The 11,226-nt window shown below is 41.2% G+C and overlaps 2 long non-coding RNA genes across 2 annotated transcripts; both read right to left on the reverse strand.

Moving 5' to 3' along the window:
- Positions 1 to 608: 608 nt before the first annotated feature.
- On the reverse strand, positions 609 to 1,174 carry LOC143266146 (uncharacterized). Its single transcript, XR_013041235.1, has 2 exons — positions 1,098 to 1,174; positions 609 to 1,016 (listed from the first exon to the last, which is right to left on the reverse strand). It is a non-coding gene; the product is annotated as an uncharacterized LOC143266146 (long non-coding RNA).
- Positions 1,175 to 2,129: 955 nt separating this feature from the next.
- Positions 2,130 to 2,943, reverse strand: LOC143266143 (uncharacterized). Its single transcript, XR_013041234.1, has 4 exons — positions 2,861 to 2,943; positions 2,621 to 2,741; positions 2,324 to 2,392; positions 2,130 to 2,243 (listed from the first exon to the last, which is right to left on the reverse strand). It is a non-coding gene; the product is annotated as an uncharacterized LOC143266143 (long non-coding RNA).
- Between the last annotated feature and the right edge of the window lie 8,283 nt (positions 2,944 to 11,226).

The following is an 11,226-nucleotide window of genomic DNA, read 5'->3' on the forward strand; positions in this document are numbered from 1 at the left end:
GAGAAATTACCCGCTTAGAAGAGGAAGGTTATTGACGATCGATAAGGTAGATACCTATATATCCAATTATGTTTGATTTCTCTATCCAAGAAATTTAGAAATCATATATCATCACTTGGTAACTCAATGAGGATCACGTACTTATACCTTAGAGAATTCAGTCATCCACTCAGTGACTTACCTTCTGATGTGAGTAATAGATAAACTTATCTTCCCCTTACCCACTGCGAGGATGATAGGATGAGGATATTCTCATAATGGATTACTGTAAGAACTAATGATACGATAGGAAATTATCTACTCAGGGTAGCTAGCTTTGATAGGGGATGTCATAACAAATTATCGACGTGGAGAACTACTTACGGTTAGTTGGAGGATAGCAACTAAGCTTGAATTTCTCCTTTGGAGAAATACTATAATAGGATAAGAAGACTCTTGTAACCAATTATAGTTAGATCTGGAGACAAGTTATCCGCTGAGGGCAATTATAAAGAAATTAATTATTTAGAAGGGTAAGGTTACTGACGATCAATAAGGTAAACATTCACATATCCAATTATGTTTGACTCTTTATCATGGTAAAAGAAAGATAGCTGGTTTAAGGAAAGTCAGATAATAAGGATAGGAGGGAGGAAAGGGTCACTCTGACTAAGATTAAAAGTTCAGTATTCTGTATAGATAAAAGATTTTGTGTCTAGGAGGGAATCACAAGAATAGAATCAAAAACCATTAGGGGATAATATAGTACAATGGCCCTCTGTCTCCTCTTTTCTTGTCTTTTCTTTTCTCTTCTTTTCTTTCTTATGTCTTTTGACTTTTCTCTTTCCCCTTTTCTCATCTTTACTTCTTTATTTCTGCTTTGTCACTCCATTCTGTTCTATGAAACTCCTCTTCTCCTTTATTTTCTCTCTTATGCTCTTCTCCCCTCTTTTCTGGTTCCTCCTTCTCTGGATTTTGCACCCGAGCAAAATCCAGATACATTTTAGAATTGACACAACAACAGTATGGGTAGGGCTCTGAAACAGTACGGTTAATTAGTTGATCTTACTTAGTCGAGGATTAGAACTGTTAATAATTAAAATTAAAATTATAAATACTCATTCCTGTAACAACGGACACTCTGCGTTCTCCTTGCTGTATACTTGGACTTCTTAGATATAGTATAGATGTTCTCACAACTATTTAGAAAGGAACAAAGATGATTATGATATAGGTATAACTGATATAATTAAGAAAATGGAAAAACTGTCCTGGGTGTACTATATACTAAAATTGTCAGACACGGTGCTGTCTTATGCAAGACTGAGTCGGAATTAATTGATAAACTATTATTACAGATATGTATAGATTATGGAATAGTATAGATCCTGTTAGGTTGGATTTTTAATACTTTCCTGCGATTAAACACTAGGTAAATGATGGGTGAGATTTACAGGTATCACAGGTTAGTTATCTAACTATAAAAATAACATACTTAGGAAGGTAGTCACGGAAACTTCAGGGTACAGTGTTGGCTTAGGTTGGTACTATGCAACCTGAAGAAGTGCGCCACTTCACACGGGTATTTGGCTGACCTCGCACGGCTGGAATAGGAACCTGTTCCCTGGGTTTGTAGTTTAAACAGGTGTGATCAATGGGTAACTTACCGACCGCTGGTTAGACAAAAAAAAATTGGTATCAAAATGGATACTAAATTTATATGACTTTAATATGGTAGAATTTCCTATTCTTTCTGGTGATCTTGTACTTCTGACTTAGCAAAGAGATATTTTGAATTCTAGATAAATACTGAGAGCAGAAGAGGGGATGGACTAATATTAGTAATAATAATAGTTAAGACGGCGTTAGCAAAAATAAATTCTCATTTATTTATTCAGTAATATAAAAATAATAAGAGAATAGCAAGTATTATTATAAAGTATAAATAAAGATAACAAAAAAGGAAAAAATAAAAAAGGAAAAACAAATAAAAAAGACCTAGGGGATACCATAACAGATTTCCCCCATCTAGAACTCTCCTCCTCTTCTTCTGTTTTCTATTCTTGGAATTAAGAAATTGTCAAGCCCTCAATATTCGTTATCTCTTTTCCTTTTATAATAAGTTGAACACAAACAGGTGGGGTACTTACTTTAGGAAATAATACTTCATACTGGATATATGAAGGATATAAAAACTTAAAATAAAAATTCGAAAATAGAAATTAACTAATTCTCGTTCCCTGGTATCTTCTTTATGTCAGGACCTGGAAAACGTTTGGTATTAAATACAGATTTTAAAACTATGAATTAATATAAAATGGCTAAAACCAGTTAAGGAATTTACTAGTTCTAGCTGGAGTCGGATACTTGTACATACTCTTACAACTGGGCTGTGTGCTGTTTAGCAGGAATGCTACTGAAACAGCATAAACGTAATTAATTAACTGAGCGTGGATGAAATTGAGGGCTAAGATAAAAGTATATGAGCTATATTCTGAAATAAACATCTAAAGTTAATTTAAACTAGGATAAAACTAGTCACATGATTTCATAGGCACATAACTGTAGGTCCCTGGGTAGGATAGATTTGATCGTATACCATTATCAAGGAGGAAGAAAATGGAAAAGTATTGTTACTCACCGTAAGGAATGATTAGATTAGAATAGACAATTAACTTTATAATTTCCAAGCTGATCCAGGAAATAGGATAATAGAGACGGATTCATATAAAGTTGAGTCTCCTCTGGCTGAAGGTGCTAACCTATAAGAATGTGAATATCTTAGAACTACTTGCAGCTAAGTTATCTATGAATAGACTACATAGGATAAGTTTTTAAATGCTCAGAAATAATTGAAATTATTTAGGATTGTTCAATATACTTCTACACGTGAATAGGATCAGTTGATAGGTTTTTTCCACTTCATAGATATACTCCAGGTACATGGATTAAATGTAAACAAGCTACTCTCATAATGATGAAACTTCAGACCGCAGTGCAGACTAGGTTGGTACTCCTGATAGAAGGGCACAACTTCACGCAACCAGCTATACGTGGACGTAGGGCGAATACTAAAATGTCGCTATAGACATTTAGATACATAGAGTTTCCCCCTATATAAAATATACCCTCCATGGCGTATACTCAGGTTCCCTTCTATACAAATTTAGTAGATGTTTAAATGAAATAGAATAATTTTTGACAGCTCATAGAATAGAATAAATTAAGAAACGAGGCTTTTAATTAATTAATTAAGGAAATAAGACAACACAAAGAAAGAAGAATCGGAAGAAAATGAAAATTAAATAGTATAAATGGAACCTGATATTACTGCGGATTTAAGATTTGAGAAGTAATAGTGTTGCGTTTACCGTTCGCGGTCTAGGAATTTTAGGATGTGGGTAAGTTAACCAGTGGAGCGCTGAGCGCTCTGCTCGCGGCGTGTAGAAATGATTCGAAACAGATTTAAGATGGAAAACGACTAAGTCCAACTATTTATTCCGATAATTGACAAAGTACTTATTTTTGCAAGAGCAACTGGAGCGTATGAAATACAAAATTAGTCTGCTCGTTCTGCGCTTGACGGAGGAGATCTTCGGGTGATGCGGATCGATGCCCCTTCCTCGCTGGATCCTGGATCCTCCCTCAGGATCATCCCTTGTCCAATGGTGGAGGAGTCCACCCCCGTCCGATGTGGGCCCTTTCTCCTGGCTGTGGTCCACTCTCAGCCGCGTGGTGGTGGAGGCTCCGCCAAGACGCGGGAACGCAACATTGAACATGTGCTTAGAGAAAGCGTGGGACCCAGAGAACGCGAAAACAAAGTCCTTGTACTGGGCGAAAATTTACGACCCTCTTCGAGTGCATGAAAAGACATTCGTAGGAGATCTCGAAGCTTTCCAGAGCCGAACGCGACTTACTCAAAAACAACGAATTCGATACGGTCCCTAATAAATTAATCTCTACAAACATTCAGAATGAAGCTATGTTTATTCTCTGGATTCCCAAACTTTTCCTAGCACGAACACCCACGTCGAGTGGCTTTAACAATATAAGCTTTGTCTATTGTACATGAACGCACGCTCGGATGGTTTAAATTTCGCTCTTAATTTATTGTCATCGATATAACAAAGTACAGATGCGCTTTGTAAATATTCTCACGGTCGTGTCGCCATACTACACTGACTATATGCAGGATGATAACAAGTACGCTCGCGTTACAATAGTATAGGTATGTTCGGACTAAGTATGAATATTTATGAAGATAAGGACACATTAATAAACTGTGAATCAAATGATAAGCGTTCAAAGATACTTGGGAAAAATGGCGTCGAGAGAGTGACATGCGTGTGCGCGAGCTCCTGAATTGTTGCTGATTTGCTGGGTTCTGATTGGTGTTTTGTGGACAAAACTGTAGACGTTTTATTAGTTGGTAAATAGTTAGTTTTTAAATAATAGTGTTAAGAAAAATAGTTTAAAAAGAAAGGAGAATGTTTATGAAGGAGAAAGGGCCCCCTGGTTGGCCGAAAACCAGGGAAGCAGGAAGAGAAGGGGAAAGGGGGTAAAGGAGTGGAGGAACGAAAGTGGAGGAAGGGAGAGAAGAAGAAGAGAAATGGGAAGAAGAGATGAGCTCTGAGGAAGGAGATAGGGGAAAGGATATGGGTGAGGTGATTGAGGAGACAAAGGAAAGAGGAATGGAAATGGAAAGAGAAGAAAGCAAGATACTCAAAAGCCTGAGGAAGGACTGGGCACTAGAGTATTTGGCGGAGGAGGAAAAAGCGGTCCTAGAAGCGACCAAGAGAGAATGCAGGGATAAGGATATGGAGGAAGATAAAACAGCGAAAGTGATGGAGGACAGAATGGAGACAGAAGAGAGGAAAAAAAGGGCAAGAGAAGTGGAAGAGGAGGAGGAAGTCCAGGAAGGTAGAGGTAGGAAAGAAAAGAGGAGGGAGGAGAGAGAATCCGGAAATGACGTAGAAGATAGGGGATCGGAAAGGACCAATGAGGAGGAGTTAGTTGGGGATTTCATGGGAGACGAAAGTCAAGAGTTGGTAAGCATGACTATGGTGGCGCCAACGAAGACGCCATGGCGGTGTGGGGAAGTGAGTGAAGAAGAGGGCAAAATCGGCCATTTTGATGGAGAACGTGAAGCAGTAAGTTGTGCAGAGACATGTAAGGAAAGTGCAGAGTTAAGTGTAGAAGGAAGGGAAGACTGTAGTGAAGGTAATAAGTGCGCTAATTTAATAGGTATAGACATTAATAGTAATAGGATTTTAGAAGTAAGGGTTAAGAATATTAGAAATAAGAATAGGATAAATGCGGAAATTGCCGAAGAAGCAACACGTGTTGGAAAGTATAACTGCGCGCAACACGTGGAGAATGAGGATGCGGAGAATAGAAAAGGAAGGGAAAAGACATTATATTTATATGAGGAAGGGTGTAACAGAGAGGATTATGTGGTCTGCTGTGTCCTAAGGGTCACAAACAAAAATAAAACGAAAAGAAATAACCTAGTTAAAATTTACAGGTTCGTACAAGGGACAGGTGTGCGAATAGGAAGTATTCGCGTGATCGGGTGGAATAAAGCAGAAATAACGACGAGAAGCAAAGAAGAGGCTAACAACCTTTTGAAGAAATATAGCAGTAGGGAGGGGCAGCTGTCAGTTTTTCTACTCAAGAGGATGCAATACAGACGCGGTATTATTTTTGAGTGGGAGGACTCAATCAAGGAATTGGAGGAGGAGGCCATGCCGGGCCAGGGTGAATTTACGCTAGAAAGAATGAGGAGAAAGAGAGTGTCGGATGGGAAAATAGTGTATGAACCGATGCGTTCAATAATGATTACTTTTAAGGGAAGCTCGTTGCCAACGAGATTACTAATAGGCCAAGGGCATGTAGGGATGAAAATCGAACCCTTTGTTGAGCCCGTCAAGCAGTGCTTCAGGTGTTTTAGATTCGGCCATATGCAGGCGTCGTGCAAGGAACGGGTTAGGAAGTGTTTAGTGTGCGGGGAGGCAGAACATGGCAAGTGCGAGAGGAGCCCGAGATGTGTTAATTGTGGAGGAAATCATGGATCGATAGCTAGAGCGTGCTGGATGTGGCAGAAGGAGGCGGCTATTAGGAAGATAATGGCCTATCGTAATGTAGAATTTGAAACAGCCAGAGGGATGGTATCTAGAAGCATGGGTGAGACGGAGACGGACAGAGTAGGAGAATTAGATGGTATTAGAGAGGAAAGAAGCAGGGACTTCCCATGTTTGCCAAGAAGAGAAAGAAGGGAAGTATGGGATGATAAGGAGGTGCCGATAGGAAGAGAACTGGAGAATATCAGGAGGGGTAAAGAGGAGATAAATAGAGGCAAAAGGGGAACTGGAAATCAGTCAAGCTATAGTGGAGCCGTTACGAAAGGAAGAAGAGAGGGGGAGGAGAGAAAAGAGGTAGAAGGGAAGAAGACAGAAGAGGAGGAAAGTAATGAAGAGGAAGCAGGTTGGATGAAACAAAAAAGAAAGTATATGGGTTTAAAACTCAGTTGTTATAACGAAAAGACTGATCTCGTGTTGTCCAACAATAGATACATATGCTTAGACTGTAAGGAAAAGACTGAGAAGAAGAAACGTGAAGAAGGGGAACGAATTGAGATTCTGACTAGAATACCATTATCACACGACATGGTGGGTGAACAGCCGGAGGGGGAATTCGAGTACGAGAAATTGAGGTTGGCGTTAAATAAAGACGAAATGGAGAAGGAGAGGAGGAGAGCGAGGAAGGAGAAACAATTGAACAGAGAATGGCTTGTGGAATTAAGGGAAAGAACGGATGATGAGATAATTGACGAGATGATCAGAGTGCTTCAGGAAAAAAATATAGTAGGGAAATTTCATGAGATCATCAGGACGAGGAAGTACAGAGCCAAAAGGACAGTCCACCCTGATCCAAATGAGGATTGGAATGAGGTAACCACCCCCCCCATTTGAGATGTATATTGACGAGAGGACGAAGGAAAAAGTAAGGAGAAAGCTAGAGAGGGAGAGGGAAGAACTGGCCCGGAAAAGAGAATTGGCTGGTGGAAAAGGAGAAACGATAGATCAACAGAGGGAGGAGAGAAGAGAGAAGGGAGATAAAGAAGTAAACAGTGGACGAGAGACCGAGGAGAGGGAGTATAGAAGAGAAGAGAAAAGCAGAAGAGGAGAACAAGAAGTGGACTGGAGATCTGAGGGAGCCAGACCGAAGGAGAGGAGAGGAAGAGGAGACGAGGAGAGAAGACAAGGGCAGAGAAAGGAAAATGATAAAGGAGAAGAATACGAGGAAACATGGTGAAAGTTGAAGTGGGAGGTTTTGCAAAAGTGACAGGAGTAAGGTTAGGAGAATTGCAGTTGCACAGGGTGAATCAACATAGTGCCTTAGTTAAGTCAATTATGTCTAATCAAGTGATCAAAAGTGGTACCTGTTTTTTGTTAGTGAGTAGATTTTCATCAAAGATTAAATTAAAGACTGACAAGTGCCAGTATTATTTTGGGCTCATAGACAACCAAAAAGGGAAAGACTGCATAAAGACAGTGAGCGTAGTATCTAAGAATAGTAAAGATAGGATAAGGGGTATAAGGGAAAAGATGCCAAAGAAATGCAAAGTGCATCCTGACAATATATTATATTTTTATAGAAATAACGTAGGGTTTAGAAGGTTAGGGATAAGTGTAGGGTTAAGCATAACGAGTTCCTATTTGGAAGAATGGTTATTTCCTTTTTTTTTTGTTTTGTATTTTGTTTTCGTTATTTTTTGCGTGCGCAATATATATCTTAGGTTAAGAGACTTTGACAGATATGGTTCTATATGTATTGTTCTTTTTTATGTATTTTGTGTAAATTTAGTATGCAACGTATGGAGAGTGAAAGACGTGGGTGTGCTTGCGTCGTGTGCAGCGTCTGGGGTTGATGGTGTGAGGGAGAGTGTAGAGGGCGAGGGTGGGTGTGGGAGTAAGTCCCTTTATCGGAATAGAAGGGTAGATTGGGGGGAAAGGAGTTGGGAAAGGGTTTAAGAGGAGGAAGATTCGGGGAATGTTGGGGAAAGGATGAGGTGTGGAGTTTGGAATGCTAGAAGTGTGAGAAATAAGAGGGAGGAGCTTAGGAGGGTGGGGGAGTCTTTTGAGGTGATGGCAATTACAGAAACATGGTTGAAGGAGGAGGATGTCTTCCGGATACCAGGTTGGCACATAATCAGGAAGGACAGTGGTGGAGATGGGAGGGGTAGTGGCTGTTTTTTGCGAAATACGCGGCACACTGTGACTAACCGATTGATTGAATCGAAGTCGACAGGGGTTGTAAATCCCTGCCTGAATGTTACAGCAATGTGGTCGCGTACACCCTTACGTCGTTTTATCGAGGTAAGGATAATATTGGGTGTTGAGTAGATAGTAAAGAACTCAAATTGATTTTAAGTAACACCAAATAAACTATTTAATTTTATGGAAAACGAAAACTTAACCAATTTCAGAGTTATTATTACAAGTGTAAAGTGTTTGTGTTTGAAAGAATACGAAGTTTTCCTACGATGACTATGTTCCGTCTTATGAACGAATGTTAAACTGTCTTGCTATGGGAAATTACAACGTTTCCGTACGTAGAAGATTTTTTGAAGCAAGGTCTTTATCGTTCGGTAATTTTTCTGAGACTGCTCTTACAGTACTTGTTTCGGAGAAGGAAAACTAAAAGAAAATAGAGAAATGGGAAAACTGTTCTGATTGGATTTAGAGTTTGCCAATAGGATTGCTTAAAAAAGGACACCACCCTACCCCGTGCACCCTTAGCGCGGTCCGTGCGGCGTACGGTGGGCCTTGTGGGGGTGTGCAGAGAAAACGGACGTAAGACAAAATTTCCGTTGGGTTGTCAACAAGGGGACCTGTTTTATGTCTCCTTAGGCCCTGTCCTCGGACCCTCAGGAAATTCACGTATTTGGCATTGGCAATTAGCTGTTGAGACCGTCGAGAGAACTTGAACATAGAAATCGTAAATCTAAAAACTACAAAAAGACTCTCAAAAACAGCTCTGGTACTTGCATGCCATGAACGCGCTAGCAACGTGCAGACCAAATGTTAATCCCGGGTACAAGTTGCTAGCTGCCTTCGTGAAAACAAAGTCATAAATCTAAAGGTTTTAAATATACTGTATGAAACTCGATTTTTAATATGTACCGTGAAACAGTGGCCTGTGTGTTATGGTCAGGGAGGACGTGAAGGTGTGCGATGCAAGGGTGTTTCAAAGAGATGAGTCAAAAATGGAGAGCTTATTAGTGGAGATAGAGACAAAAAATGGAAGGATTGAAATAGTGGTGGTGTATAGGAGACCGGGAGGGACGATATCAAAAAGGGATTGTAGAATGCTGCTAGCAAATGCGAGGGGAAGGGGGAGGAGAATTTTTGTGGGAGATTTTAACGCAAAAAGCAGATTGTGGAATTGTGATAGCGAGGATCAAGGGGGAGAACTGCTGGGGGTGGTATTAGAGGAGGAGGACCTTGTCGTGGTCAACCACAGTACCCTGTCGAGAGTAGGAAGACCAGATCAAACGGCCTCAAACATTGATCTGATTGTAGCGCCGGCTGAGATGGGACTAGAGATGAGGGCCAAAGAAACGGGGGAAACTCTGGGGTCAGATCATCAGATAATTGAATTTGAGTGGAAGGAGGAACTGAGTGTGGTCGGAGAGAGGAGGGGGTACAGAAAGTACAAGATGGGGAAGATAGACAAGAGGGAATTCCTGAAGTGGCTCATTGGGGCTGAGAGTGGGGTTATGGGAATAGCTGAAGGGGATATGAGTGTAGGTGGGAGGAACGAAGAAATCATAAAACTACTAGGAGAGGGAATCGAAGCGAGCTATAGGGAGGGGTATAGAGGAGGAGGACGAAGGGAAGAGTGAAGATTGGGAAGAGGAAGAGATGGGGAGAGAAGGGTAACGAAAATTAGGAGACAGCCATGGTGGGATGAGGAATGCGAAAGACTAAAGGAAGAAAGGAGGAAGGCGACACTGATGATGGGTAAAAGGCCAACGGAGGTGAGTTGGAATAGACTAAAAGAAGCCAAAGCTAATATGGAAAAAACGGTAAAGAAGAAGAAAAGAGAGGCGTGGGTAGAATTTATTAGAAGCATCAAACATAAGAGCAATACAGGAGAGATGTGGACAAAGGTGAGGAGCCTGGCCAAGGAATTATCGGTGGAAGACCAGAGATGCATGGGAAGGTGGGAGATTGAGAAACTGGAAGAGGAGGAGGTAAGAAAACTTGTAGAGGAGGAGTATTGTTGCAGGATGGGAGACTGCGCAGCAGAGGGGGAAGAGGAACATAGAGAGTTGGGAGAGAGCTCTGGGTTAGTCGAGGAAGAGGAACAGAATTGGAAATGGTTGAATAGGGATTTAGAAATGGAGGAATTTGAATGGGCATTAGCGGGAACAAGGAAGAAGTCTGCACCAGGAGAGGACGGAATTGGTTATGACCTGTTGAAATTGTTGACCAAGGTATGGAAAGAAGCGATTCTAAAATTATATAACGAAATTTGGAAGAAGGGGAGGATTCCGATCAGGTGGAAGAGGGCGGTCATGAAATTCATACCTAAACCGCAAAAGAGGGCGCTTAGGCCAATATCGCTGATGAACTGTATAGGCAAAATCCTTGAGAAGATTGTAAACGAACGATTGAGGATTTGGGCTGAGGAGGGGGGAAAGATGGACCCAAACCAGTCCGGCTTTAGAAGAGGAAGGTCGACGATGGATAACATTAATATCTTGGTTAACTCGATAAAGGAGAGCTGGGGAAAGGGAGAGACGGTCATGGCGGCGTTTGTGGATGTAAAGGCGGCATATGATAATGTGAGGCATGATAAGCTAGGAGAGATGCTTGTGGAAATGAAGTGCCCGGGAAGGGTTACGAAATATTTGGTGGCATGGCTGAGAGGAAGAATGGTGGAAGTCGCCAGGATGGGGGGAGAGGGTTTACGAATGAGACTCTTGAAGGGGCTTCCACAGGGATCCGTCCTGAGCCCACTTTTGTATAATTTATATACGGGAGGAGTGGCTAGTGGGCTCAGGGAAATCGGGGTTCGTATTTTACAATACGCAGACGACATTGTTATCTTTGTGTCTTTTAAGGACAAGAGGGAAGGGAAAAGGAAACTGGAGGAGGCGCTGATGGGACTCAACAGGATTTTGGAGAGCCTAGGATTGAAGATAGCGGCCGAAAAGACCCAGGTGGTTACGTTCCCGCA

This window comes from Megachile rotundata, unplaced genomic scaffold (assembly GCF_050947335.1).
Source record: "Megachile rotundata isolate GNS110a unplaced genomic scaffold, iyMegRotu1 scaffold0057, whole genome shotgun sequence".
NCBI lineage: Eukaryota > Metazoa > Arthropoda > Insecta > Hymenoptera > Megachilidae > Megachile > Megachile rotundata.